The 27,847-nt window shown below is 36.6% G+C and overlaps 1 pseudogene; it reads right to left on the bottom strand.

Annotated features, from left to right (window-relative positions):
- Window positions 1-654: 654 nt before the first annotated feature.
- LOC149242898 (chaperone protein dnaJ 10 pseudogene) lies at window positions 655-27,557 on the bottom strand (annotated as a pseudogene).
- Window positions 27,558-27,847: the final 290 nt, after the last annotated feature.

The raw sequence follows: 27,847 nt of genomic DNA, 5'->3' as shown, positions 1-27,847 counted from the left end.
TTACATCTCTCTGCAGTGCAATCCTTTTGAAAATAATTGGGCTTATTAGTTTTTATATGTTTCTTGCCTCTTCAATTTCATTTTGAATTTGCTAAACTTTTGTTTGGTAGCACAAGCTTTCTGTCTGGCATCATTAGAACTAATCAGAGCATAATAAATGTTTCAAATTCCCCCACACTATTGGTAACCGTCCAGTGCTTGAATAATTTTTTTCAATGGCATTTAATTAGATGTTTTACTTTTATCACTAATCGTTCTTTTTATTTTATTTTTGGTTCCCATTAATAATTTCATTTTATTATTTCATCTTCATTATTGCATTGATGGTTCTTTTTCACAACCAAATATTGCATGTTTGAAGGTTTAATTCTTATTTCATCTTCATTATTGCATCGATGGTTCTTTTTCACAACCAAATATTGTATGTTTGAAGGTTTAACTCTTATTGTAGTGGATTATCCGCTCGATTTCATACGATTAAAGGATGAAACTATCCCATATACACCTCCTGTCGAGGGCGACCCCCCTTTCCTATACACTTTTACGTTCTATGGGCAGTTCAACATCTAAGTACCACAACCTTTGCTAGAGATTCCTTGTCTTGAGTGTCGTGAGAATAACTAGCAGAACTTCAATTCAAAACACTTCATAAATCTAAACAATTCGATGTGTTGTGAACGATACACCTGCCAAATAAAGATTAACACCTGTTGTATGATACAAGAAGGGATACACCTGTATAGAAAAACAATCATATAACAATGCATCAAAAAAGTCTCTGCCACTTATTCATACAACTTTATGTATTAACGCACTTATTGCATGTCATCAACCCGCACTTACGACTTTATGTATTAACGCACTCATTGCATGCCATCCACCTAGATATGGTTAAAGCGTCTACCCCATTGCCTTGGTGTTTGCCTCCTTACCACTTGGTATGTTATGGTGAAAGGTGTCTGTACCTAAGCATTTATGGCTTCTTTGTTATTGCCTGCAACAGAAAAATGTAGGAGTTACCATGCAAAAACAGTTGAGGATATTGCATGCTACAAAAAAATGCAGGAGTAATAACCATGCAAAAAGTATTGAGAATGTTGCAAGTTTGGCTTGTTTGCTACAGAAAAATGGAGTTACTATGAAAAAACAGTTGAGAAACTATTGATAATGTTGCAAGTTTGGGTTGTTTGGCCATTGTATTAGCATCAAGGACGAGTTACTATGAAAAAATAGTTGAGAATGTTGCAGGTTTGGGTTGTTTGGCCACTATATTGGCATTAATGAGTGGAGATGGGGTGGCAAAAAAGCATACCATACATAGTGATATATGCATGTTGGATGGCCATTGTGTTGGTATCAATGAGTGGAGATGGGGCGACGAATAAACATACTGTACTTATGTACATATGGAGAAGTGAGGTATGCATGTTGGATTTATCAAGTATCTTTTGAGTGAGGAAGAAAAGACTGTTGAAATGATAATTTCAACTGCAGCACTTGCCGGAATTCACCATCAACCAGCGAATGCAAATAGTTTGTTTCTTTTCTCGTGATGCGATCTAATCGCAAATCGCAAATTGCATCCTTTCCTATTGTTTCTGTCGGGTTCTCTTGATTTCTGCCGATTGCGATGTTGCGATGCGAGCCGATCACAAATAGCACACATATGTTAACGTTCTGCCTTGTGTTTTATGCCGATTGAAATTCCGCGATGCAATCTGATCACTACCGCAGATCGCACCTTCCTCAAACCAATCTTAGCCATCCGATTGATATCATGATTTGATGTATAGGCCTGCACCATATTACTTGAAGTGAAGTGAATTTTCATTTTGACCGCCGATTTTATTAGTAAAATATTTAATGAAATTTACTACGGGGTTGGTAAATGTAGGTAAGCTTTTAATTTTATTGTTTTTTATTATGTACGAGAGTATGGAAACAAGAAAATGTAATGTACGTTTTGTTGTTTGGTGAAAAAAAAGGGGGGAATGCACAGCAGCGCATGAGCATGTAAAATTTTCATTTACACACAGCAGTGTGAAAATATACAGCTGAGACAAAGTAATTTGTTTTATGAGAGACAGTGAAGGTTTTTGGAACTACATCTGAAGCAGTCTTTGAGTGTAATCCCTCTGTTAAGAGGAAGATCTTCTTGTTGTAACAACCAGTTTTATTAATGAATGAAAATTTCAATGTGGATATGTGAAACTCTGTTTTGAATACAATTTTTTTTCCTGTGTTAAGATCCTGTGGTAAAAACAGAGCATTATTCTCTGTTTAGTTTATTCATTTTTGTTCTGGAATTATCAGAAATTCCCATCATGGTACCAGAGCTTGTCCAAGCTCTTTGAAGGTGTCAAAGAAGCTGAAGGAAGGATTTCTTGTTGCAGTAGATTCTCCAGCAGAGTGAAGACTCAGTCAAGGAAGAATCTAAGGTATTTCTCAAGTAAGTTATTTTAAATACACGGTCAAGTATTTTGAAGCATAAGTTAAGAGTGCAAGAATGGTTGGAGCCAACACTAGCATGGGTATCTGTTATACTCAGCTCCCACAATTTAATGGGAAAAACTATGACTATTGGACAATAACCGTGAAAGCTTTGCTTGCTTCCCAAGACTTATGGGAATTTGTTGAGGATGGTTTTGAAGAATCAGCAGATGAAAATGAGTTTAATAATTTAACTCAGGCAGAGAAAGAACTGTTGAAGAGCTATAAGAAGAAGGATTCAAAAGCCCTCTACTTCTTGTATCAAGCTGTGCATGAGAGTGTATTTCCAAGGATAGCAATAGTTAAGAGATCCAAAGAAGCATGAGAAACTCTCAATACAGCCTATCAAGGCATGGATAAAGTGAAAACAACGAAACTACAGTTGCTGAGGAGAGATATTGAGAATCTTTGCATGAAGGAGTCAGATAATATTGACTCATTCTTCACACATGTGATTGGTCTGATCACACAGATAAGGTCTCATGGAGAGATTCTTGAAGAAAGGAGGATTGTGGAGAAACTATTTAGGATCCTACCTTCAAGGTTTGATGTGATTGTCACCACCATAGAATAGACAAAGGATCTCACAAACTTTTCAGTTGATGAACTACATGCATCATTGATAACACATGAGCAGAGATTGAGTAGGAATGAAAACTCATCTCTAAAACATGCCTTTAAGACCCAGATGTTCTTTGGAAGCGGAAGAGGTTAAGGCAGAGGAAACAAGAGAGGAAGAGGAAGAAGCCAAAACAGAGGTGGAAGAAACAGTCCAGCAAATTCTCAAGGAAGAGGCAACAATCCAAATCAAAATCAAGGCCAAGGCAGCACCCAACAAAGTGGACAACATCATGCTCAAGGACAAAAGTATGATAAATCCAATGTCCAATGTCACTATTGTAAAAAATATGGGCATTATGCAAATGAATGTAGGAAGAAACAACATGATATGAGTAATAGAACTAGTGCAAATTTCACTAGAGAAAATATCAGCCAAAATAAATTATTTTTAGCTTGTAATATGGCTGAAGAAAAGAGTGAAGATGTATGGTTTCTAGACTCTAGTTGTAGTAACCATATGACGGGAAATATAGCCCTGTTTTCTATGTTATATCAGAATGTGAAGTCACAAGTCAAACTAGGGACTGATAATAAAGTTTCTGTTATGGGAAAAGGAGACGTAAATGTATTAACAAAGAAAGGTGAAAAGAAAACCATAGCAAATGTTTATTATGTTCCTGGAATGAAATGTAACCTCTTAAGTATTGGATAACTTGTTCAAAAGGGTTACAATGTTTTCTTTGTGAATGATGTATGCACCATAATGGATAGAGCACTCAGCAAACAATGTATTGTTGAAGTGAAGATGATAAGGAATAGGATGTTCCCTCTCAGAATGAAGGCAGATTTGAAAAATAAAGAAGAAATAGCAGCAGTGACTCAAGAGGTTTTCCAAAGCGAACCAAAGGATGAAAACTAGTTGTGGCACTTGAGATTTGGACATCTCAACTTTGGAGGTCTTAACTTGTTGTATAGAAAAGGAATGGTAAGAGGATTACCATTGATAGAGAAACCAGATAGCCTTTGTGAAGGTTGTATCTTGGGAAAACAACACAGAGAAAGTTTTCCATCTCGGAAAAGCATAAGGGTAAAAGCACCCTTAGAGATTGTCTACTCAGATTTATGTGGACCGATGCAAACTCCATCACTTGTAGGCAGCCATTATATACTAACATTTATTGATGATTTTACTAAAAAAGCTTGGGTTTATTTCCTGAAGAACAAGAGTGAAGTGTTTGAAAGATTTTGCAACTTCAAAGCACTTGTAGAAAACCAAAGTGGTCTGCATATCAAAGTTCTAAGAACTGATAGAGGAGGTGAGTATATCTCCAAGGAATTTCTATGGTTTTGTAGAGAAAATGGAATTCATAAGCAGTTTACCACTACGTACACTCCGCAGCAAAATGGAGTTGCCAAAAGGAAGAGTAGGACAATCATAGATATGACAAGGAGTATGTTAAAGACAAAGCATTTTCCAAATGATTATTGGGCTAAAGTTATACACTGTGCAACATGCATTTTGAATAGATGCCCTACAAAAGCAGTCATGAACAGAGTGTCGGAAGAAGCATGGAGTGGGACAAAGCAAGGAGTCATCCACATGAAAGTTTTTGGATATGTGGCTTATGCACACATTCCAGATCAGCTACGGAAGAAGTTGGACAACAAAGGGGATAAATGTATTTTTATTGGATATAGTGAGGAATCCAAAGTTTACAGGTTGTATAACCCATCCACCAAGAAGCTTATTGTGAGTAGAGATGTTCAGTCTATTGAGGAGGAAGCTTGGGATGGAAGCATAGAGAAAATAGTGAATGTTAAAAACTCCTTGTCTCATGATGAAGATGATGAGGAGATGGCTGAAATACATCCCCAAATAGCAACACCAACACAAGGACAGCAAGGGACACCCTTGAGGAGAAATGAAAGTGCTTCTACAAGCACACCACAAGGAGGAAATTCAAGTGCTTCTTCAAGCACTTGCACACCAAATGAAAGAGGAAAGAAGTTTAGAAATTTAAATGATATTTATGAACAAGAGGTAGCAAATGAAGGTATGAATTCTTTGTTTGATTTATATTGTCATGTTGAAGACCCTATTCATTTCGAAGAAGCAATTAAGGATAGGAAATGGATAGAAGCTATGGATGAGGAGATCAATGCCATAGAAAGAAACAAGACATAGGATTTGGTTGAACTACCAAAGGAAAAGAAGTCATTAGAGTTAAATGGGTCTACAAGACCAAGAGTAATGCTAAAGGCAAAATAAAAAGACACAAGGCAAGACTTGTTGTCAAAGGATATAAGTAGCAGTATGGGAGAGACTATGAGGAAACGTTCGCATTGGTTGCTAGAATGGAAACAATGAGAGTAGTGATGTCCATAGCAGCACAAAACAAGTGGAAAGTTTACCAAATGGACGTGAAGTCAGCATTTCTAAATGGAGTGTTAATGGAAGAGGTTTACATTGAACAATCTCTAGGCTATGAAAAGAAAGGCCAAGAGCACAAAGTGTGCAGATTGAAGAAAGCTCTTTATGGACTGAAGCAAGCACCAAGAGCGTGGTACAGTAGGATAGATTCCTATATACTGGAAAACCGATTTGAAAAGTGTGAGGGAGAACCTACCGTCTACATCAAAGAAAAGGATGGTAAATTACTAATTGTTGTGTTATATGTTGATGATGTTATTTTCACAGGTAATGATGATTATCTTATTGAAAAATTCAAAACAGTCATGAAAGAAGAATTTGAAATTACTGACATGGGTTTGTTGAGATACTTCTTAGGAATAGAAGTAGAACAAAATGGAAATGGGATTTTTATCTCATAAGCAAAATATGTTAAGGAAGTGTTGGAAAGATTCAATATGCAGGAGAGAAAGACAACAATCACTCCCACAGTGATGCGATTAAAACTTAGCAAAGAAGACATCAGCAAGGATTTTGATCCTAGTTTGTACAAGAGCATAGTTGGTAGCCTCATGTATTTGACGGCAACTAGGCCGGATATAATACATGCTGTTAGTTTAATTTCCAGATTCATGAAGAGGCCAAAAGAAGCACATTGGCAGGGAGAAAAAATGATTCTGAGGTATGTTAAAGGTACTAAAAGGTTTGGCATTTTATATACTACTTCAAAATGTTCAGATTTAATTGGATGCACTGATAGTGATTGGGTTGGAAGTGTAGATGATCGGAAAAGCACATCCTTTTATGTTTTTCACATGGGTTCAGGAGCCATTTCATGGGCTTCTAAAAAACAGCCTATTATAGCATTTTCTACAGTAGAGGCAGAATATGTGGTAGTTGCAGCAGCAGCATGTTAAGCAATTTGGATGAAAAGGATGTTAAAGAGTTTATGCCCAGAGCAAACAAAAGGAACTATAATTTTTTGTGACAATAGTTCAGCTATTGCATTATCCAAGAATGTTGTGCTTCATAAGAGAACGAAACACATTGACACAAAGTTTCATTACATCAGAGAATTAGTAAACAATGAAGAAATTGTTTTACAACACTGCAAAACTCAGGAGCAGGTTGCAGACATTCTGACCAAACCATTGGGACAGAAAAGTTTTGAATTTCTGAGGAAATGTCTGGGTATGACTGATAACCCAACAGTTGAAATTAAAGGGGAGTGTTGAAATGATAATTTCAACTGCAGTGCTTGCCAGAATTCACCATCAACCAGCGACTGCAAACAGTTTGTTTCTTTTCTCGCGATGCGATCTAATCGCAAATCGCATCCGTGCCTATTGTTTCTATTAGGTTCTCTTGATTTCTGTCGATTGCGATGTTGCGATGCGACCCGATCGCAAATCGCAAATCGCACCCATATGTTAACGTTATGCCCTGTGTTTTATGCCGATTGAAATTCCGCGATGCGATCTGATTGCTACCGCAGATTGCACATTCCTCAAACCAATCTCAGGCATTCGATCGATATCATGATTTGATGTATAGGCCTACACCATATTACTTGACGTGAAGTAAATTTTCATTTTGACCGCCAATTTTATCAGTAAAATATTTAATGAAATTTACTACGGGGTTGGTAAATGTAGGTAAGCTTTTAACTTTATTGTTTTGTATACTCCCCAGCCGCCTCCTGGATTTAGATACTCTTTTTCTATGTTCCCAATATATTTGCAACTTCGTACAACTTGGGTTATGTTGTTTGTATCTGCAGATTTAATGGAAAATATTCCATATTTGATACTCATGGCAATTTCACTGAGAAACCGTTTTTTTTTATTTCCTTTTAAATAAACTATTATCGGTTGGGATTAGGTAATTGAAAAGAAATAGTCCGGTACTCAAAGGGAAGATTCATCATTCATTACATCTCTCTGCAGTGCAATCCTTTTGAAAATAATTGGGCTTATTAGTTTTTATATGTTTCTAGCCTCTTCAATTTCATTTTGAATTTACTAAACTTTTGTTTGGTAGCACAAGCTTTCTATCTGGCATCATTAGAACTAATCAGAGAATAAGAAATGTTTCAAATTCCCCCACACTATTGGTAATCGTCCAGTGCTTGAATAATTTTTTTCAATGGCATTTATGTCCAGAAAATGTAATGTACGTTTTGTTGTTTGGTGAAAAAAAAGGGGGGAATGCACAACAGCGCATGAGCATGTAAGATTTTCATTTACACACAGCAGTGTGAAAATATACAGCTGAGACAGAGTAATTTGTTTTATGAGAGACAGTGAAGGTTTTTGGAACTACATCTGAAGCAGTCTTTGAGTGTAATCCCTCTGTTAAGAAGAAGATCTTCTTGTTGTAACAACCAGTTTTATTAATGAATGCAAATTTTGATGTGGATATGTGAAACTCTAATACAATTTTTTTTCCTCTGTTAAGATCCTGTGGTAAAAACAGAGCATTATTCTCTGTTTAGTTTATTCATTTTTGTTCTGGAATTATCAGAAATTCCCATCATGGTACCAGAGCTTGTCCAAGCTCTTTGAAGGTGTCAAAGAAGCTGAAGGAAGGATTTCTTGTTGCAGTAGCTTATCCAGCAGAGTGAAGACTCAGTCAAGGAAGAATCCAAGGTATTTCTCAAGTCAGTTAATTTAAATACACGGTCAAGTATTTTGAAGCATTAGTTAAGAGTGCAAGAATGGTTGGAGCCAACACTAGCATGGATATCTGTTATACTCATCTCCCGCAATTTAATGGGAAAAACTATGACTATTGGGCAATAACCATGAAAGCTTTGCTTGCTTCCCAAGACTTATGGGAATTTGTTGAGGATGGTTTTGAAGAACCAACAGATGAAAATGAGTTTAATAATTTAACTCAGGCAGAGAAAGAATTGTTGAAGAGCTATAAGAAGAAGGATTCAAAAGCCCTCTACTTCTTGTATCAAGCAGTGCATGAGAGTGTGTTTCCAAGGATAGCAACAGTTAAGAGATCCAAAGAAGCATGGGAAACTCTCAAGACAGCCTATCAAAGCATGGATAAAGTGAAAACAACGAAACTACAGTTGCTGAGGAGAGATATTGAGAATCTCTGCATGAAGGAGTCAGATAATATTGACTCATTCTTCACACATGTGATTGGTCTAATCACATAGATAAGGTCTCATGGAGAGATTCTTGAAGAAAGGAGGATTGTGGAGAAATTATTGAGGATCCTACCTTCAAGGTTTGATGTGATTGTCACCACCATAGAATAGACAAAGGATCTCACAAACTTTTCAGTTGATCAACTACATGCGTCATTGATAACACATGAGCAGAGATTGAGTAGGAATGAAAACTAATCTCTAAAACATGCCTTTAAGACCCATATGTTCTTTGGAAGCGGAAGAGGTCAAGGCAGAGGAAACAAGAGAGGAAGAGGCAGAAGCCAAAAAAGAGGTGGAAGAAATAGTCCAGCAAATTCTCAAGGAAGAGGCAACAATCCAAATCAGAATCAAGGCCAAGGCAGCAACCAACAAAGTGGACAACATCATGCTCAAGGACAAAAGTATGATAAATCCAATGTCCAATGTCACTATTGCAAAAAATATGGGCATTATGCAAATGAATGTAGGAAGAAACAACATGATATGAGTAATAGAACTAGTGCAAATTTCACTAGAGAAAATATCAGCCAAAATAAATTATTTTTATCTTGTAATATGGCTGAAGAAAAGAGTGAAGATGTATGGTTTCTAGACTCTAGTTGTAGTAACCATATGATGGGAAACATATCCCTGTTTTCTATGTTATATCAGAATGTGAAGTCACAAGTCAAACTAGGGACTGATAATAAAGTTTCTATTATGGGAAAAGGAGAAGTAAATGTATTAACAAAGGAAGGTGAAAAGAAAACCATAGAAAATGTTTATTATGTTCCTGGAATGAAATGTAACCTCTTAAGTGTTGGATAGCTTGTTCAAAAGGGTTACAATGTTTTCTTTGTGAATGATGTATGCACCATCATGGATAGAGCACTCAGCAAACAATGTATTGCTGAAGTGAAGATGACAAGGAACAGGATGTTCCCTCTGAGAATGAAGGCAGATTTGAAAAATAAAGAAGAAATAGCAACAATAACTCAAGAGGTTTTCCAAAGCGAACCAAAGGATGAAAACTGGTTGTGGCACTTGAGATTTGGACATCTCAACTTTGGAGGTCTTAACTTGTTGTATAGAAAAGGAATGGCAAGAGGATTACCATTGATAGAGAAACCAGACAGCCTTTGTGAAGGTTGTATCTTGGGAAAACAACACAGAGAAAGTTTTCCATCTGGGAAAAACATAAGGGTAAAAACACCTTTAGAGATTGTCTACTCAGATTTATGTGGACCGATGCAAACTCCATCACTTGCAGGAAGTCATTATATACTAACATTTATTGATGATTTTACTAGAAAAGCTTGGGTTTATTTCCTGAAGAACAAGAGTGAAGTGTTTGAAAGATTTTGCAACTTCAAAGCACTTGTAGAAAACCAAAGTGGTCTGCATATCAAATTTCTAAGAACTGATAGAGGAGGTGAGTATATCTCCAAGGAATTTCTATGGTTTTGTAGAGAAAATGGAATTCATAAGCAGTTTACCACTACGTACACTCCACAGCAAAATGGAGTTGCCAAAAGGAAGAGTAGGACAATCATGGATATGACAAGGAGTATGTTAAAGACAAGGCATTTTCCAAATGATTATTGGGCTGAAGTTATACATTGTGCAACGTGCATTTTGAATAGATGCCCTACAAAAGCAGTCATGAACAGAGTGTCGAAAGAAGCATGGAGTGGGACAAAGCAAGGAGTCACCCACATGAAAGTTTTTGGATATGTGGCTTATGCACATATTCCAGATTAGCTAAGGAAGAAGTTGGACAACAAAGGGGATAAATGTATTTTTAACTGATACAGTGAGGAATCCAAAGCTTACAGGTTGTATAACCCATCCACCAAGAAGCTTATTGTGAGTAGAGATGTTCAGTCTATTGAGGAGGAAGCTTGGGATGGAAGCATAGAGAAAATAGTGAATGTTAAAAATTTCTTGTCTCACGATGAAGACAATGAGGAGATGGCTGAAATACATCCCCAAATAGCAACACCAACACAAGGACCGCAAGGGACACCCTTGAGGAGAAATGAAAGTGCTTCTACAAGCACACCACAAGGAGGAAATTCAAGTGCTTCTTCACGCACTTGCACACCAAACGAAAGAGGAAAGAAGTTTAGAAATTTAAATGATATTTATGAACAAGAGGTAGCAAATAAAGGTATGAATTCTTTGTTTGATTTATATTGTCATGTTGAAGACCCTATTGATTTCGAAGAAGCAATTAAGGATAGGAAATGGATAGAATCTATGGATGAGGAGATCAATGCCATAAAAAGAAAAAAGACATAGGATTTGGTTGAACTACCAAAGGAAAAGAAGTCATTAGAGTTAAATGGGTCTACAAGACCAAGAGTAATGCTAAAGGAAAAATAGAAAGACACAAGGCAAGACTTGTTGTCAAAGGATATAAGTAGCAGTATGGGAGAGACTATGAGGAAACTTTCGCATTGGTTGCTAGAATGGAAACAATGAGAGTAGTGATGTCCATAGCAGCACAAAACAAGTGGAAAGTTTACCAAATGGACATGAAGTCAGCATTTCTAAATGGAGTGTTAATGGAAGAGGTTTACATTGAACAATCTCTAGGCTATGAAAAGAAAGACTAAGAGCACAAAGTGTGCAGATTGAAGAAAGCTCTTTATGGACTGATGCAAGCACCAAGAGCGTGGTACAATAGGATAGATTCCTATATATTGGAAAACCGATTTGAAAAGTGTGAGGGAGAACCTACCGTCTACATCAAAGAAAAGGATGGTAAATTACTAATTGTTGTGTTATATGTTGATGATGTTATTTTCACAGGTAATGATGATTATCTTATTGAAAAATTCAAAACAGTCATGAAAGAAGAATTTGAAATTACTCACATGGGTTTGTTGAGATACTTCTTAGGAATAGAAGTAGAACAAAATGGAAATAGGATTTTTATCTCATAATCAAAATATGTTAAGGAAGTGTTGGAAAGATTCAATATGCAGGAGAGCAAGACAGTAATCACTCCCACAGTGATGCAATTAAAACTTAGCAAAGAAGACAACAACAAGGATTTTGATCCTAGTTTGTACAAGAGCATAGTTGGTAGCCTCATGTATTTGACGGCAACTAGGCCGGATATAATACATGTTGTTAGTTTAATTTCCATATTCATGAAGAGGCCAAAAGAAGCACATTGGCAGGGAGAAAAAACGATTCTGAGGTATGCTAAAGGTACTAAAAGGTTTGGCATTTTATATACTACTTCAGAATGTTCAGATTTAATTGGATACACTGATAGTGATTGGGTTGGAAGTGTAGATGATCGAAAAAGAACATCGTGTTATGTTTTTCACATGGGTTCAGGAGCCATTTCATGGGCTTCTAAAAAACAGCCTATTGTAGCATTTTCTACAGCAGAGGCAGAATATGTGGTAGCTACAGCAGCAACATGTCAAGCAATTTGGATGAAAAGGATGTTAAAGAGTTTATGCCCAGAGCAAACAAAAGGAACTGTAATTTTTTGTGACAATAGTTCAGCTATTGCATTATCCAATAATGTTGTGTTTCATAAGAGAACAAAACACATTGACACAAAGTTTCATTACATCAGAGAACTAGTAAACAATGAAGAAATTGTTTTACAACACTGCAAAACTCAGGAGCAGGTCGCAGACATTCTGACCAAACCATTGGGACAGAAAAGTTTTGAATTTCTGAGGAAATGTCTGGGTATGACTGATAACCCAACAGTTGAAATTAAAGGGGAGTGTTGAAATGATAATTTCAACTGCACTGCTTGCCAGAATTCACTATCAACCAGCGACTGCAAACAGCTTGTTTCTTTTCTCGCGATGCGATCTAATCGCAAATCGCAAATCGCATCCGTGCCTACTGTTTCTGTTAGGTTCTCTTGATTTCTGTCGATTGCGATGTTGCGATGCGACCCGATCGCAAATCGCACCCATATGTTAACGTTATGCCCTGTGTTTTATGCCGATTGAAATTTCGCGATGCGATCTGATTGCTACCGCAGATTGCACATTCCTCAAACCAATCTCAGGCATTTGATCAATATCATGATTTGATGTATAGGCCTGCACCATATTACTTGACGTGAAGTGAATTTTCATTTTGACCGCCAATTTTATCAGTAAAATATTTAATGAAATTTACTACGGGGTTGGTAAATGTAGGTAAGCTTTTAACTTTATTGTTTTTTATTATGTACGAGAGTATGGAAACAAGAAAATGTCATGTAAGTTTTGTTGTTTGGTGAAAAAAAAAAGGGGGGAACGCACAGCAGCGCGTGAGCATGTAAGATTTTCGTTTACACACAGAAGCGTGAAAATATACAGCTGAGACAGAGTAATTTGTTTTATGAGAGATAGTGAAGGTTTTTGGAACTGCATCTGAAGCAGTCTTTGAGTGTAATCCTTCTGTTAAGAGGAGGATCTTCTTGTTGTAACATCAAGTTTTATTAATGAATGCAAATTTTGCTGTGCATATGTGAAACTTTGTTTTGAAAACAATTTTTTTTCCTGTGTTAAGATCCTGTAGTAAAAACAGAGCATTATTCTCTCTTCAGTTTATTCATTTTTGTTATGGAATTATCAAAAATTCCCATCAAAGACTAGTATTTTCTATAATGGTACGCAATTGCAGTAGCCCTAACTTTCATCACATAAACCATCACCAAGCTACAAACCTTTGCATGTAGGAAAAAAAAAATTGGAACTTATTCACATTGGTTAGGAATCACTTATTCAAATATATGTTAGAATTGCAGGTGAAATGACAACGTCACTGTGAGCATGAAACATAGAAATTGTGGCATAAATATGCCGTCTGTGACTGAGGTTGAAAATCAAGAACTTTGAAGCCGTAGGTATTTCTACTGCGTCCCAGCAGCCTCACAAAAATTTAGAAAATGCTAACGTGCTACCGAGGCTTGTTGGAAGGGTGCTACTTAACCCTTTTATTGAATGATCAACGAAATTCAATTTATATTTGATTTATTTTACATGCAATTCAAACTTTTTGATACAATTTTCTTTTCATCAGAGAGTTCATGTCCCTTTCAATTAAATTTCAGCCGTTTTTAACCAAATTTGAACGAATTCACAACAGACAATTTTGTTCCATTTTACATCAAATCTCTTGTGGAATTTGATTGAACTTGAAACTGCGACCGAATTTGATAAAATTCAAGGAGAGTTCAACAAATATTCCTATAATGGTTTGAAACCTTTCATGTCATCATTTATGGTATTTATGTCTTTAACTTTCTTTGAGTTTTTCCATCCGCGCAAGATTTTGTGATATTTTGGTAAAGAATTCAAGTTGCAGTGAGACATTTACAGTATTTGTTCTTATTATCGGCAATGGAGAAAATTCTAGAAACTTCTGCGAAGAACATCTCAGTGGAGGTAGTTGCTGAACTTTCCCACATACAATGTTAAATTGTCTACAGAAATGCCTACGAAATTTCAGAGATATATGTCTAGGAAACAAAAGGAAGAACCTAAGATTATTGACTGCATAAGACACGTCCCTTTCCTCCATGCCTGAACTAAGCTTGCTACGCCTTCCGTGGATCCAATTGGTGAAGTGTAATGTTGTCATTAACATAGTCACCCATATTCGTTCGTAGCACCTAAATGTTCACTGAACATAGCGCCTCCCTCTATGTAGACGTCATAGTAACCTCCCCTCTATGTAGTGTGGTTGGCTTGGCTATTGGTCTCAGGTCTAGTGCGACCAACCTCTGCTTGCTCTACCATTGTCTGATCCAAATAGAGCTGACCACAGTGTATAGATTCAGATCGGTACAGATTCAGATCAGTTGATAACTCACAGATGACCACCACCTATCATGCATAAAAATTATTCACAATGTGCTACAAGCCACACGTGGACGTTTTCATGCAAAAACATAGCTGACTTCAAAATAAAATGCCACAGGTTGACGTTTGCATGAAAAAGCACAGTTGGCTTCCAAATAAAACTTATAAGGATATGTTCTGATTTTCAAAAATTTATATAATGACTTTAGAGCTCATACTTAGGGTAATGTGGTAAAGTAATGCACTGATCAAATAATGCAAAGAGAAGCTACAATAAGAGGTACATTCTTCCTGCCCAATCAAATAGCTAAGAAACTTTGGTTAATGGTTATTTTCCCCGCCTACACTACTCAGTGACTCATAAGCTTTGGTTAAATGAGTGACATAAGAAACAAGTCAACACAATTAATATGTATAATGAATTTAAAGCTCAAACTTAGGTTAATGTGGTAATGTAATGCACTGATCAAATAATGTGAAGAGAAGTTGCAATAAGGGGTACATTCTTCTTGCTAAATCAAATAGCTAAGAAACTTCGGTTAATGGTTATTTTCCCTGCCTACACTACTCTACTCAGTGACTCAGACACTTTGGTTAAATGAGTGATATAAAAAACAAGTCTAACACAATTAATAGGCAGTTAGCGGCATACTGTTCGCTATATACCTACCTCGACAGGTATAATAAGCTTCAATCTACACACAGGGTTCATTTCATATTTACTCAGTGACTCAGACACTTTGGTTAAATGAGTGATATAAAAAACAAGTCTAACACAATTAATAGGCAGTTAGCGGCATACTGTTCGCTATATACCTACCTCGACAGGTATAATAAGCTTCAATCTACACACAGGGTTCATTTCATATTTTGAAGAGGAAACTTTATTATAAAGACATTATGATATCTCAAAATACTTTCAAAGTTTGAAGATGAATCTTTGTGATAAAGATGATATAATATATAAAAATATTCTCACGAAACTTTAACGATATTGAATTAATGTCTAAGTTTATGTTGGAACAATTAACTTCGTTATGATATATAAAAATATTCTCTGAGAAACTTTAATGATATTGAATTAATGTATGTGTCTATGTTGGAACTATTGAATTAATGTACAATTCTATGTTGAAATTCGGCATATGTGCTTTATGAAGAGATGGACATATTGAATTAAGGTATAAGTTTATGTTGGAATTGGCCATACTCCCTTTATGAATTGATGGACATCATGTTTTGATTTTTATTCTAATATTTTGTTTTTTGTTTTTTGATAGAGTAAAATTTGCTTAATATATGTTTAAAAAGGAGAGAGTATAAGTTATATGTTTATGTTGGATGTGTAGTGTTCGACAACATTTTTTTGAATTAACAAAGTCAAAAATGTCCATTGTAATTAATGTGATTCTTTGTACTATTTTTATTTAAAATAGTAATTTTTATTTTTATTTTTATAAATGAATATTGTTAAATGTGTAATTGAGTAAAATGTATTAAATTGATATTCTAATTTTTAAGATATTTATTTAAAAAAGTCAAAGCATGGTGAGTTTTTTTTTATTAAGATTTACTCTAGATATGTTAAGAATGAATCTATCTCAAGTCCCAAACAAGATTCTTCATACACCGCTCAATTCCGACTTCCACTCTTCTTATTCTAGCTTACACCTTGACACTCATCCTCCTTCCGTAAATTTATACAATGAGGCATAGGGTAGCTATTGCATATAGGAGAATTTAGATCTGATAAGAAAAATGTGATACTCTGTTATAATTTTCTTTACAAATGTGATATTGAGTATGCCCTGAATGTTGGAAATTTCATGGTTAATATAGTATAAGCTAAATGCAAATTTACAATCTTCTATACTATTTTTTTTGTAGCATCAGATGCGCTCTAGCCTCAAAAATGGGTGGAGAGGTTAAGGCACATAAGTTCTAAAGAACCCAAAAATTGTATGGTGAAGTTCCACCCAGATTGTATTTTATTAAAATAATTAATATTTTTAATGGAGTTCCTAAGTCTAAGCTTAGGAAAATTAAAATATTAATGTGTATTAATCAAAATATGGGTGAGAATAATCTAGAAGACATATCAAGTCAAGTTTTAATCTTAACCATTGAATAGAGACTTAATCTCGGCCGTTGAAGTCTCAATGAGAAAAGTATAAGAAGGAGGCTTGGGGTTCATTTATAAAGACACACATAGAGAATGAATTGTTCTGGAGTTCAATTTCTCGGGCTAAGAAGCTCAGAATTTGAATTGAGTGATCATTCTACAACACAGGTGCAGGAATAGTTTAGGAAAACTAGAAAGAGAGGCGGAGTGGTTCTAGTGGAGGCATCACAGCGACTAGAAGGACTGACACTTGGCTAATTTGAGCCTAGGCAAGCCTAATGCAGAGCAAGAAGAGCTAGCACAGAAATGAGATTGCCCTCACGTAGAAAGTCAGAAATTATCGACGAACTGTCGGAATAGTCGAGAGAGGTTGATGCAGAAGTTCCAAAGGAAGAATAGGTAGTGAAAAATTTGACACAAAGCCTGTAAGGTCGATGCAGGGCCTATGCAGGCCCAACAAAGAGATAGCCACGGTTAGCTAGTTTTGTTACCAGATCACTTGAAATTCGCGAGTTGAAGTGAGGTAAAAATCACTCAATTTTCCACCATTATATTTTCTCTGTCACTGGTTTGCCAGGAAGGAAACCAACATTGTATTCATAATTACTTCTTAATAATATAAAACTCTCCGAGTTGTTTTACCAGTTTTCCCGCATTGGGTTTTTTCTGGGGACTATTTTGTCCAAAACTAATTATGTCATATGTATTTTTTTCTTTGCTCAACTTTTATTTCATGTAATAAAATTTAAAGTAGTGTAAGTTGTAGAATTAATTTAATTAAATATTTAGAAAATAACTTGATAAAGAATATTAAATCAAGTAGGAGAAGTAAATTCAATTTTTTCTACAGTAGGGGTTCCTTGGAAGGAATATTCACATGATATTAGAGGGTCAACATTGAAATAGGAAGAACAAATATAGCACTGCGTGGAGAGGCTGATAGGTGCATTTGGCAACAATTTGAATCCCATTGAAGGGATTGCGTAGTCGTTGCTGGGAAGCAGAGATTTCGAGGAATTCTCTCTCTGAGAGAGTCCACACAGAGGCATGATTTCCAGTTCATGAACTTGCAAAGGCAGAGAGAGTGACACATAGCTTTATTGTAGTGCTTGAAGGACGCAGTTTCTGTCAGGGCAAAAATCCATCGAAAATGAGCAAAGACACAAGGAAGAGAAATTTTCTCTTCGGAGCACTTTTCTCACCAAAAGTTTGAATTCTTCACTTGTTAGACAACAAATCCATGCTAAGCAGTGACTAGAGGAGTCAGCTCAATAGTTTGGGTGAGATGAAATCACATTGGCTCTGATCCAGGTGGATGTTGGTGGCCACCCACCTATCCCATTTGGACCCCCACAACTTTCTCTTTCAGTTTTTCTGTTTCCTTATTTATAGCACAATTTACTATTTTTAGCCGTTTTTTGGGTCCTAAAATTCCGGAGCCTTTTTGAGGCCCTAAACGACGTTTTTTGGGAAATCCACCGCCAACAATTTTTTTAACTAAAAATCGTATTTTCCGTCGTATTCTTTGGAGAGATCTTTCCAACGGGCTATCATGCGCGTGAAACGGAGATAGTACGACCAATTCGCGACCCCGGGAAGTTGATGTACCAACTTACCCAAAAACGGGGCCCACAATTTGGCGTTTCATCTTCTATGGTTAGGTTTTGGAATGTGAAGGGTTTTCCATTGTTTCTCAACAATAAATAGGCCCTCCTCATTGTAACACAGTTTTTTTGGAGAACAATTCAGAGGCATGTAGCCAACACATCTCTTCTAAGAGATAAGCTACCATCGCCCTAGCTGGGTTATTTCCATTTCTATTTGTAAGCATATTTTAGTATTTTACATTAATGAAATGAAGTATTATTTCCACTGCATATTTGTCTTTATGGTTATCTCTGTATTTTATTGCGTTCATGTTTAAATCCAGATCAGTGGTATCAGAGCGGTCTGCTTTTTCTCTGTTTTTCTTTGCATGTCCCCAACGAGGTCGGGATATAAGGAGTTAGGTCTGGAACTGGTCGAACCTTTGCAAGACCAGCCTCACAAATCTCGACGACCTCCCATGGCGGATGAGAAGAAAAACGAGGGGGCAGGAGATCCTATCAAAATCTTGCTCGAAGAAGCCCTCGAGTGACAAAGCAACGTGATGATGGAAAGCTTTGCCCAAATCCTTAAGCGGCTACCTAGAGGCGATGCATCGACTTCCAAGAGCTATTCTAGAAATGCCACACCGTTTAAGGTACAAGTTAATTTTGAAATCCCCATCTTCGAGGGTCAAATAGACGCAGATGTCGTAGGTAAATGGTTAAATCTGCTCGATGGGTATTTTTCTGTTCATGAATTTTCAAGTCGGGAAAAGATTGTTTTCGCTCTTCTCAAAGCAGCCCCCCACGTCAAGGACTGGTGGGAAACCTACTGCGAACAGAAGGATGAAAGTACAGGCTCACTGTTTTCAGCCGCACCCACTTGGAATGACTTCCACGATGCCATCAAGGAGTAGTACTACCCTGTTAAAAGCTATGAGGACAAATACATCAAATGGACCACACTGTGGCAGGGACGAGACCAAGATGTGCCGGATTTCACAAACATTTTTCATACCCTTCACACACAATTTGATATCAAAGATTCTAAGCTGCATCTGGTACTCAAATATCGCGGCTGCCTACACAGATACATCCAGGAAGAGATGGAGTTCTTGAACGTCTCCTCACTCGGCACAACATACCGCTATGCTGTGAAAATTGAGCACAAGTTCAAACAGAAGAAGCGAGAATTTGGATCTGCAAATCCAAAGCCCAAAGGACAAAGCCAAGGTGGGGTGACCCAAGACAACCCATCGAAGCCGCAGGAAAAGAACAATACCACGAAGCCGAAGAAGGACACAGGAAACTGGTGTGAGTTCCACAAGAGTCCCACTCATAACACAAGTGAGTGTCGGACCAAGCAGTCGCTGGTGGCCGAGTTGAAGGCTTCCGATTCAGATGCATGTTCCGACTCTGAGTCAGGACCCGACAAGGGGAATGACAAAGGGAAGAAGATCATTGATGCTGATCCCAGTGCCACTGTTGCTACTACCAAGATCCAGAAAAATGAGTCGGGAGATCCAGAGGAGGGGGAATGTATTTTCCACTCACAAATGTGGGTGAAGGGTTCGCCGCTACAATTCATTGTCGACAATGGCAGCCAAAAGAACCTCATTTCAGCAGAGGTCATGAAGCGGTTGGGCCTACCAACTACACCACACCCACAGCCGTACAATATCGGTTGGCTTCACGAAGGACGAGATCTCAAAGTTCGCCAGCAGTGCCACCTTCCCTACAGCATCAAGCCCTTCACAGACGAGGTATTGTGTGATGTTACACCTCTGGATGTGTGTGATGTACTATTAGGCCAGCCATACTTGTGGAGGCGACATGCTGTGTATGAGTCAAGGCCTCGCGCTGTCATCATTTCTTTGGATAATTCATTATACAGGATACCGGAGGTAGCCCCACCTACCGCCACCTCTTTGATCACTGCTAAGAAAGGCAGCAAGCTCATCTCACAGACTAGGAAATTTATTTTCTGTCCGGTTCGCTCCCAAAGTAAGGGGAAGATCGTTGCTACATCCATGACCCCCACGAAGGGTTCCTCCACACAGCAGCATCAACAGAGGGATACAGTCGTGACAGAACACAGGAACAACTTCTCCTTACCTGGAGGGGTACCACACAAGTTTCAGGTGGGCGACAAAGTTTGGTTACATTTGCAGAGGGATTGCCTTACTAGAACCCATCAGAAACTCAGACCACTTCGACATGGTCGTTACACCAGTAACAAGGCTACGGGAAACAATGCTTTGAAGCACAACATTGCTCCATTCCTTCGCTTGCACTGAGTGTTCAATGTGGACCGTCGCCGACCATGCTCCCCACCATTTCTGGACACATCAGAGATTGCAGAACAACTCACCAGAGACTGAGCTCAGCAGAAGCTTCCTCATCTCAGGGAGGAACTCAACAAAATGGGGACCATTGCTTCCTAAGGTGGGAGGAATGATCCAGGTGGATGTTGGTGGCCACCCACCTATCCCATTTGGACCCCCACAACTGTCTCTTTTAGTTTTTCTGTTTCCTTAATTATAGCACAATTTACTATTTTTAGCAGTTTTTCGGGTCCTAAGCTTCCAGATCCGTTTTGAGGCCCTAAAAGACGTTTTTTGGGAAATCCACCGCCAACAATTTTTCTATCTAAAAATCATCTTTTCCGTCGTCGTCCTCGGAGAGATCTTTCCAACGGGCTATCATGCATGTCAAACTGAGATAGTACGACCAATTCACGACCCCGGGAAGTTGATGTACCAACTTACCCAAAAACGGGGCCCACAATTTGGCATTTCGTCTCCTAGGGTTAGGTTTTGGAATGTGAAGGGTTTTCCATTGTTTCTCAACAATAAATAGGCCCTCGAGCCTCATTGTAACACAATTTTTTTGGAGAATAGTTCAGAGGCATGTAGCCGACACATCTCTTCTCAGAGATAAGCTACCATCGCCCTAGCTGGGTTATTTCCATTTCTACTTGTAAGCATATTTTCGTATTTTACAGTAATGAAATGAAGTATTATTTCCACTGCATATTTGTCTTTATGGTTATCTCTATATTTTATTGCGTTCCTGTTTAAATCCGGATCAGGCTTAGAGATTAGGATAGGTTGGAATGCGCTTCCAACTATGTCATATGGAAGACCATAATCTTAGTTGTTTTGGAGGATTATGATCTTGAAGGCTATGTCAAGAGCATTGTAGTTGTTCCTACAGACAATGATTAGAGAAAGAAGTACAAGGCCAAGCAGGGGAAGGTGAAGAGGTTCAAATTCGATGGAGTTTGAGATCATGTGGTATCACACTTTCAAGGCAAAGATATAGCTCTAGAGATGTGGGAAGCTTTGTCTTTAGTCAATGAAGGCTCTTCAAAACAATGGAAGATGTACCAAGAAAGAAATTTATAATGGACATTGAATGGGGTAACTTCTATCTTCATTGTCTTCAAGACACCAGAGACCAGCTTGCTATAGTAGTTTCTACTCCTCAGTCTACCGTGATGGTAAGGATGACACTGAATGGAGTCTCGGATGAATAGCATGTGTTCGTCCAAAGTATATTGGGAAGGGAAAGAGTACCTTCATGGGAGGAGATATGGGTAGTTGTTCAACACGAGGAATTAAAGAGAGACCTAATTAATGTCAACCTCAATGGCAGTAGTGGAAGTGGAATGAAGTCCAAGGAGGAGCAGGAAAACATGGCTCTAACATCAAAGGGAAAACAAAAGCAGAAGTGGAGGAAGGAAATTTCGAAGGTGAAATGTTTCAGATGTGGTGAGATTGGCCACTTTTCATCCCAGTGGCCTTTGAAGCAAAAGGATAACGATGAGAAACATGATCTTAAGGCTACTCTGGAAAAAATTGATGAAGATAAGTTTTCCATGAGAGCCCGCGAATCTTCAGGAGGGAAATGGGTTGATATTGAGTTGTAGTTGGGAGGACTACATGTGGGTAGGATCCTTGAGGAGTCCATCTCTTGGATTAATTCCTTACTACAAGAGCTCGAGAATCAGTAGTAGTGAGATGGACATAATGTCAAATGATGCAGTGGATTGTTTGGAGAGACTGATGCAGTAGCTTGAAACGAAAGACTGATCGGCAGAGACCATGGTTAGCAGTAGTGCAGATGGAATAGTTTAGAAGTTAGTAGTAGCACAGAATATTTAGAGAGTCAGAGACTATTAGTAGTCTGATTCTTACATTCACGTGATGTTATGTTGAACACAGTAAGTTCAGAGATTTCAGACGCTTTTCCATTGCTGAGCAACAACAATTAGAAAATGACTGATTAAAGTATATTAAATCAAGTAGGAGAAGTAAATTCATTTTTTGGTGCAGTAGGGGTTATTTAGACTAGAAGTTTTCACAAATACAAGATCAAGAAAGATATGCCTAATAGCTAACACCACAGAGTAAGACATGTTCGCTAATTCCACAGTTTTTATCAAACCCCTCTCATTTTTGGAGTTATTTTCTCAATAGACTTGTTTTTACTTCTCTTGAAGTGATGAAAGCCATCGTTGTCTCATATAGGAGAATTTAGATGTGATAATAAAAGTGTGATACTCTATTATAATTTTTTCTACCAATGTGATGGCAAGTATGCCCTAAATGTTGGCAATTTCATAGTTAATGTAGTATACCATAAATGTAAACTTACAGTCTTCTATTCAAGATCAAGAAAGATATGACTAGTAGCCAACACCATAGAGCAAGACATGTTCACCAATTCCATGATTGTCACCAAATCTCTCTCTATGTTGGAGCTCTTTCCTCAATATCCTTTCTTTTATTGCTCTTGAAGTGATGAAATCCACCACTCCATTATGTTTTACTATCTACACAAAGAAAAGAAAGCAACCAACTTCATATTATCTACTGAAATATAAATCAATTCCTTTTAAGGCACTCAAAAATATAATGAAAACTTAGAAAAACACTCACTAAGTATGAAATCAAATCAACATAAAATGGTTAACGACATCCATATAAAACCCTCACCAATATGTAAGTATGATTTGTACAAAATCTAGGTTCATTATAGTACAATCTTAAGATTATTTAGGTTGGTAAGAAGAGTGCCTAAAGAAAAGATAACATAGAACAACACATTCTCAAGAGAAAAAAAATTCATGAATGAATGACATAGAATTTGTCAATTCAGTGTGAACTCTCCTCACCTAACAATGGAAACAAAGAGATAGAAAGCTATAAATAGAGAAAAGTCCATGCTTCCTTTCCAGGCAAAGAGATGTTAATGATGAAGTGCATGTGATGTTGTGATGTATTGTATATCAGGAAGGATGAAAAATTAATAAAGGATGAATATTTGAATAGCTTATATAACACGTTGGGTTTTTCCTCTAAACAAGTAGTTATATGAAAGATGTTTTACAACATTAGAAGACGAGGATTGACAATAAACAAGGGGGAAAATAATAGAACCTGAAGATCGAAATGGTTTAAAGTTGACATAGATTGTTCAATTTTTCCTCTAAGAAAGTGAGCATATATATGATTTTTTTTTTAGATCTAAGTATTTACAACACATATATAGTAACTTGAGAAAACCCTGAGTTTTTTTACAAATTCTATTATAACCTTTCTCTCCATCCCGTAGATATTGCAGAGCCTTCTAAACATAGAGTCTATTCTAGTCTATAACTTGATCCGCAATCATAGGAAAGGGCTAGGGATGTCACAAGCTAAAATAAATGGTCTTTCTCATTGACGTAGTGATGTAGTGACATTATTAGTTGAAATGGATCCTATTAGCTGAATGGTGGCTAGAGACACTGAACAATTCAAAGTATATATCTATTATGACATCCATATTTCCCATAGACCATTGATCATTCCCATCTTATACAACAATTTCTAACAATAATCACCCAAGTTGCACTCCAATTACTAAAACCCCCACCCATGTTGGGGAGATCGCAATGTAAAATCAAATGATCCTGTGGTATTTTTAAAGGGTTCATATACAGAAAACGAAATGATAAAGTCAATATTGAGATATAATAACTGAGTTCTAAATCATTATGACAAACAAAACATCACACTAGCTCATAAAATATATCCAATGCTCCAATGATCTAAGATGATGTCTGAGTTTTGAATCATGATAGCTAAGTGGCAACCAAAACTATGTTGTAGCCACAAGAAAAGCGTGACAAGAAATCACAGAATATAGACAAGGCTACAATGAACCCCATACAAGGTGCTCGACCTCACAAGTATTTTAGTGCACCTAGAACATCACCCTAGAAATTCTATACTCTTAATCAGTTAAGAATAACCTAGGATATCTAGGGTGGATGCTGAGGTGTGTGGTACAAGAATTTAGGATGCTTTTTAAAGGGCAAGGGAAATTAGATATGTCATCTTTCAAAGAAGCATTAATTAGTGTTATATGTTATTGCCTCACAGAGTTTCCTTTGCAACAATTGGTTCAATTTCTAGTATATGTATATGTGACAGATATTGCATGTAACATTACTTAAAAAAATTCACTATTTTATATAAGAATTCCCCTAATTAAAAAATTTCTTTTATATTCGAGGTTCGTAAGTATAAACGAGGGAAAATTTTAACGATGGAAAATTATCTTGAAGTTTAAAAATATTGGTGAATCTCACTAGTCTCTAATATGAAAACTATAAAATGTTTACTAATATATTTGTAAAATTATTCAAATTTATAATCATTTTATATATAGCCTCTATATAAGGTTGGTGATTTTAAAGGTAAAATAATTTTATATCGTAAAATTTGGGTAATCATTTTTATAAAAAAATGGAAATTGATGAATCTTGTTTTTTGAAAAATCATGGAAAATTAGCCCACCTAAAAAATAAAATAACATAAAAAGATGCTTTACAGCCCATTACATGAGGAAAATGTTGCCACGTAACGATACAATAAATTAAAAAATATATATTAATGAATTCCCTCTAATATTAGCGATATCTAGGTTCTAAAAAGTATATTAATGAATGCGCTCTAATATTAGGGACATCTCTGTTCTCAACAAGAAATGCATATATTAGCTATAGGTAACCACATTATAATTGATTGAAAGTTTAGCACAAGAAGTTTAAAGTTGAAAATTTCTTTGAATTAGAAAGAATCCAAGGTTGACATAATTATTTATATGTTCATTTATGTTTTCTATCCTTTACTAAAATAGAATCACATGTATTTGGCCCAAGTTAAACAAAATGGAAATATGGATGAATTTTATTACAAAATTCATTATCTCTAATTCAAAAATCCTATCTGTTTGTACAAATCAGAAATTAGAGTTTTCAAGCTATAAAAATAGTGTACATGTAAACTCTTAAAAGCAAAACATTGAATTAAAACAGAGTAAAATAAGTCTAGGAATTAAGGTGGGCTGTTCCATAAAAGTATGAGTAAACACTCTCATTTTACTCTAACATACTTGAGAAGTTAGCTTACTTGAGAACTTAGTTTATTTGTCTAAATTCTTTCACAAGAAATATATTCTTGTATAGTTACCAACTTAATTAGAAGTTTTCAAAGATTTTTTCTTTTCTTTGGAGATCAGTTTAGTGTCACTTTAGCTCATTTTAGAAATTGGTTATTCCAAAATCAATTTTGTTGAACTAAAACCTACTAACATATTAAAATCAATTCATAAAATGGTTCTTTCAACATCACTTTCTTTCCATTTTGGTGTTAAAAACCATATCTCATTTGAACTCACATTCTACGAAATGAAACCCCCTGTTCTAGAATCAAAGAATGATCTCATAAAAAAATGAGAACCACTGCGCTAAAATCAAAGGAGATCTTTCTTGGTAAATGACTCTAACCTTTCTAACCTTTCCTAGTAGGAAAAAACACCAATAAGGAAACCATTAATGTAATACAATGCTAATGGTAGGAATATTTTCCTTTTGTCGACTTGAGATAAAAATTCCCAATCGTTGAAATGAATTATAGCTCTACTATCAAACAAAAACGGATCTTAGAGGACGAGATAATTTTTATTGATTACTCGCAATGTCATGGACATTATATGGTGTTAGAAACTAAAATTAATGGATGCCATCTGAAATTACGGAGGTCTTAGTTATCAACAACAAATGTATATCTTGGTTATAGGCACATGACAATTGATTAAAACAATTAGCACAAAAAGTTTATCATTGAAAATTTCTTTTGGTGAGGACAAAAAGTTTAACATTGAAAATTTCTTTGGGTTTGAAAGAATCGAAGGCTGACATAATTATTTCTAGCTTCGATTCATGTTTTTATTCTGTAGGATCATATTGCATTGTTCTTAAGCATATTCTATTGCTCTTAAGAATATTGTACTGTTCATAAGCAGTTGCCCAGAACAATCCTAATATTTCAAAATAGGTCATGAAAAACGAAAACCAACGTAGAAAATCTGACTAGCAAAAAACCTCCAAATTGAAATAGTCAAATAGGAAAGTTAAAATAATTTTGCATTTGGTTGGAAAAACCTTTCTTGCAAGACCGTTCCAAAACCGCAAAACGGTATCCATTGATTCACGCAACCACGAGCTAGTTCCACAGCCCTCGCAGAAAAAAGGAGTATTGGTGCCATGATTCTTTGGTGATGTATCGGGAGAGATTGCATCATCTTTGCATTCTCTCTTACCCAGCCTACGAGAAGTCTCATTTTCTGGAATTCGATCTTCATTTTGTAGTTTCGCAGTTCGGAAAATCTGTCCGAGAGTCTTCAAACCTTCCGCACCACCTTGAAGTTCTTCTTTCGTTGACCTCTTATCCTGCAACACCATCTGGCAAACGTGCGACAGGGTGCCTTCAATGTCAGGCACATTTACTTTCGAAAGTGAGCTGACAATCAATTCTTTGTTGGACTGCAAAAATTCTTCAAAATCAACTTCACAATAATTCTACTCTGTACTCTGCTGCTGTTTGATATCTTCTAGTAATCATAGTAGCGCAAAAGCACCTTTTGCTGCAGTGAGTTGAGATTTTATAGAATGCCCTTTGCTTCTCAACCATTCTGCTATAAATGGCAAACCAAAATATATGGCCTTCTTTCCAAGTTCCTTTGTTGCTTGTCTTTCATACATGTAACCGATTTTCTGCACCATATTATTTCCATTAGCTGAACAACACAGCAATTTAACCTCAGATTTAGCTTGGTGTATAAACCCTACCTTGTCACCTTTTACATACTGATTAAGACGATCCTTCAAAATCTGCGCAAGTTTTTCTTCTCTTTCCTTTATATTCTGTTTTAGTTTCTTCGTATCTGTCTCATCACCTTCAGTCAACTTATCAAAAGGAAACATTGAAGCCGTTGAAAGTTGACCTATATAGTCTTCAAATAAGTCGCCTCCAAAGAGCGCAGCAAAGACTGCGGTTGGGTCCATCATTATTTCCATTGCTCTTGGGCCTCTTAATTACTACCTAGCTATACATTAGGGCTTTTGGAGGGTGAACTAGTACATTTTCTTGATGATCCTTATGTGTGATCAACAAATTCAAGTTTACCCAAGCGACATCTAGGTTACATCCCTTGACAAAGACTCCTTAATTGTTCAAGTCATCGTAAGAACTTTCTCCCTATATGAGAATTTTTTAGAGTGACACCTCCATGTATAATATCTCACCTTACTCAACTATGTGTATACTTAAATTAATAGTTATAACTACCTTAACACTATTTCGAACT

Source organism: Pinus tabuliformis, chromosome 8 (assembly GCF_031772625.1).
Source record: "Pinus tabuliformis cultivar Carrire ecotype Pingquan chromosome 8, CPIR1, whole genome shotgun sequence".
NCBI classification, from domain to species: Eukaryota; Viridiplantae; Streptophyta; class Pinopsida; order Pinales; family Pinaceae; genus Pinus; species Pinus tabuliformis.
Note: the sequence above shows the minus strand (reverse complement) of the source record. Positions and strands in the feature narration are given on the sequence as shown.